This window comes from Athene cunicularia (assembly GCF_003259725.1).
Source record: "Athene cunicularia isolate RWA chromosome 2 unlocalized genomic scaffold, athCun1 chr2_part1, whole genome shotgun sequence".
Classification (NCBI taxonomy): domain Eukaryota; kingdom Metazoa; phylum Chordata; class Aves; order Strigiformes; family Strigidae; genus Athene; species Athene cunicularia.
Window position 1 is genome coordinate 56,374,730 of NW_020799095.1, and position 4,256 is coordinate 56,378,985.

The 4,256-nt window shown below is 41.0% G+C and overlaps 1 protein-coding gene across 5 annotated transcripts in view; it reads right to left on the reverse strand.

Moving 5' to 3' along the window:
* RNF144B (ring finger protein 144B) overlaps positions 1-1,422 on the reverse strand; it is a 96,402-nt gene extending 94,980 nt beyond the window's left edge. For 3 of the 5 annotated variants that reach the window (XR_003397762.1, XM_026842567.1, XM_026842557.1), the window contains exon 1: positions 1,120-1,422. The gene's annotated coding sequence lies outside the window, so the exon portion shown is untranslated. Of the gene's footprint in view, positions 1-632; positions 697-1,119 lie in introns of those variants that run through there. The other 2 variants (XM_026842565.1, XM_026842559.1) reach the window with 2 other exon arrangements.
* Positions 1,423-4,256: the final 2,834 nt, after the last annotated feature.

The following is a 4,256-nucleotide window of genomic DNA, read 5'->3' on the forward strand; positions in this document are numbered from 1 at the left end:
ACAAAGGGCAAATTCATCTTCCAGCGCCCCAGCGCCGCGGTGGAAGGGCTCGGTGCCGGCTGAGGCCCGCTGCTACCGGGCGGTCGAGGCGGGAGGAATCTCACTCTGGAAAGAAAAGCCCCTTGTCTTCTGGAAAGCGTCGAAGTAGATCATTTGTCATGCCGATAAATTATTACCAAGATCGCCTTAAATTATTAGAAAGCTACAAAAATTTCCTTTGCCTCGTTTTTGGTTGTTTTGGTTGTGTTGGTTTGGTTTTTTTTTTAACACGGGTTGCTGATAACTACATGCCATGCATGTAGAAAACTACCAGTTTCAGTTTGTAGCCCATTGTAATGATGCACTAAGTGCAAACTTGTCCTAGTGCAAAGTAGTAATACCCCTGGAAATGCTTTCCATTTACAGTAAGTTTTAAAATGTGTAATTGTAAATTACCAACCGCACCAAAACCTAGAGACCTGTCACGGAAAAATTTACAGACTCAAACCTTAAAGTGTAAACCAATTGACAGGATTTCTTTCTCTAAAGTGCGAGTTACATAACGTTACATCGTTAACTGGCACATACACACGCTATTCATTGCAAAACCGTCTCAAAAGTAGCAGGAAGCCAGTGAGCGATCGAGCACTCACCACGGGTCAGATGCTGCCCTTGAGGTGCTTCGCCAGGGAAACGGTCCTGCTAACAGTGCCTTATCAGCGAGCAGCAGCATGTGGGACCACTCCGATCCTCAGGGTCAGCAGAGGGCTGCAGGAGAGTTTACAGGGCTGGCACCTGCTCCGAGTTCCCAGACTACCTGTAGATCTAAATATTGGATCTAATACTAGATCTACGCATTTCCTAGAAGACGTAACAGTTGTGTATGCTTCAACTGAACAAATGGTTGGAGATGTTATTAAACTCACGTGAAACAGTAATTTTCAAACCCTGTGGAGTAAGAGTTAACTTCATGGTAACTAGAAGGTTAACAGAAATCCCAACACGGAGTTCAGTCTGACAGAGTAAAGCACTGTCATTCACACAGAGGTGGAAAATGTGACTTTATGTCCTGTTTCTTATAATTGTCTGTCTCTGAAGTTTATTACTTTACAATTTTCTTGAATCTTTGCATGTACTTACCCTGAAACACTGGCCCATATAGATGTTCCTAAAATATAGTGAAACTGCTTAGATCAATTCATACCAATCACTCATTTCATGTTTGTGAGAATTTGTATTTAGCAAGGACAATTCTTTAAGCTTCTTAAGGGTAAGAAACAGATGACAAATGTGGATGATGCAATAGTCTGCTAATCCTGAAACATTTAGATAGGGAACAAAAAGGGGAACACAGGATGTCAGGAGGGAGCAGGACCCCCTTAGGAAGCACTCTGCAAATCAGATATTCTTATCAGTCAACAAATGTAATATGTCTTGCACAAATATGCAGTGAGCGCTTGGAGATAGCATAGGTTATTAATCACACCATAACTTAACTACATACTGCTCAAATAATTTTCAAGTTTCTCTTGTCCTGTACATTGTGTTAATTAGCTCAATGATCAGCTTGTATTTAGATTCCTGCTTTCAGTAGTAATTATATAACCCTTCGATTCAAAAGCCATATAATGCTTCTAATGTTAATAAAGATGTACTTGGCATTTACACAGGACTTTCCTCAGCATTTCATAGGCAAGCCACTTCGACATTTCTAGGAAATACATAGTCATGTGACTGTTACAGAGGAAAGCAAGTGTGAACGTATGTTTCTGTGACTCATACACTAACACAAAGCAACAGCACCTACATTAAAGAGTAGCATCCCATAATTTGTTGCTGTATTTTACTCTATGGATAAAATTCCTAATGAGTGTTACTGAGTTCTCAGGGCACTTTCTCTGCAATCTGCAGATGACCTTTTCTGTAATTTTGCCCATAGCAGATCTGTTAGTTTCTGCGTTGATGTCAGGACACGGCAGTAACCTGTCACTCTGGAAACAAAACAAATGCAACTGTGGGGGACTCTATGCTCTGTGAAGCTTCTATTCCCAAAAGCTTCTCAAAACCTGCCGTATGCTCTATACTGAAATCAATGTTGCTTGCTAATACAAGCTGCTGTGAACTCACTGAAACGACCTGTTTATGTTAATTAACAGAGAGGCTGGTAACCATGTTTTAAAAATTGCTCTGCCTGATGCACTCTAGCATACAATACAAGCTTGTAATGTGTTGTCTTAAAATGCGCCAGCTTCTTGTTACAGCATTTTTTATCATTTAATTCCATTGAGTTATGACATCTAAGAAACATACCCTTTGATATCTAAAAGTGAGCCCAAGGTACCTCCAGGATAACTATGTTTTATGGAACTGGTGTTTGCAGACGGAGCTTGCCGTCAGAACTAAGACAGTGTCCTTAACACTGGGACTATGGCAGTGTAAGAGCAGCCTCTCCATGATGGAGTAAGAAGAGCAGGCTATAGTAAGCAGCTCTTGCATTAACTCTTAAGAACCTCATAGATTCACTTATCGCTTTCCAATTTAGGCTTCTCCCAGAACCAAGGTTTTTAAGTTGTGTTTAGTACCTTTCACTACACTGTGTAAACATCTTAGATAATACTAACATTTTATACCCATATAATTATCTCACATAGGTCTTTCAGCTCTCATCTGAAACTGTATCACTAAGTTTCAGGTTGCCTGGAAAAAAAACAGCAATATACAAGTGTGGACACAGTGAAGCATCCCAAAGCAGTGTATGAGCATTGAGAATGAGCATTCTTACTCATAGCAAAAATGAGAAAATAAATGTTTCGGTCTCTTTTCTTGAATTTAGCAATTTCCCTTTAACACACATCTGAAACTTTCTTCTTCAAAAATTTGCCCACTCCTCCCAAATATCTAGCTTTGCAGATTTTTTTAAAGCTTCTTTAATCCATATTATCTCAATCTTGTCTGGGAGATCCAACAACCAATTATGAAACTGTTAACAGCATACTGAAACTACTCCATAAATTCATAATCAAAAAGACACTGTGAAGGGCAGAGGAGGTTTCAAAAACAGAATCAGGAGATGTTAGTTAATATAGTGTTGAAATTCTGTCAGGAGCGTGTGATAAAATGCTATTTATGTCCACTAAGAGTATATCAGTTCCTAAAACATTAAATTCAGTCTGTCTTTAAGTGTCTGCCTGCTACTAAAGTGATGCCTTCACTAAAAGGATCAATGAAATAATTATCTTCCATTTCTCCTCATGTTGCCACTCTAATGTGGCATGTGTAGGACATTAACATAGGTAGTTTAATTAGGTAAATCATCTCCATTGGGTAAACACATCCCCCTTTACAAAATAGCAATCTAATTTATCATTCCAACCTGAAGCACAGCCTTTGGCTGTCTTCTGTCAAGATTCTGAACTAATCCAAACACATTTATCGTATAGGAAGTAGTCTGTCATCTTCAAGCATCTGTCTTGTGCTGTTTGTGTAGCCCATGGCTTAATGATATTTTTGTCTCCTTATTGCATGTTAACTTCAGGTTTGTCTAATTATGTATTGTTGGTAGATAATTTACATTTTTCCTTTTTAAAACCACCACCATCTGTGATTGCACCAGCTTTAAAAACTTTTTAAAAAATTAATCTGCATCTCTGTGGCCTAAATTAGGGGGTGGTTAATACACGCTCTCTGGACTTTTGTACACCGTACGTGAATTGCAGTATTTCCTAAGTATTTCCAGATTCAACTAGATTGTAGTATTTACACTGCATATATTTCTTATTACCCATTTTACATGGCTATGCTTTACACATGCCACAGATTAACAATTCACCTCTTTTGCATTTCCTCTCTTCTTACCCCTTTAACTGGTCCCTCCCGAAGAGCTATCTGCATACAGCTAGTCACACCAGCCAAAATCTGTCAGTAGCCACGTGGCTTCGAGACAGTTCCTGGGCACTGGCTAGTTCGGGCTACTTTCTTCTCTAACGTACTCCTGCTCAAGGCACGTCAAGCCCAGCCAGGCGTCCTCTCTGGTTTGAAGATTTTGTCTCACACTCTGTCAGGTCACAGCACGAGGAGCAGGACCAGGCCGCCGCTCTTTTGGGGGCCCGCCTATGACCCCCACACTTTACAGGGGTAACGAGACCCCCTCTTCAGCCCCGGCTCCTACTTCCAACGGCCGCTCTCTTCCCTCAGCCTGTCAGCACCGCGGCCGCCGCCCTACGCTTCCCCGGCACCCAGAGCCGAAGGGAGACGCGGCCGTTACAGCCAAGCGGGAC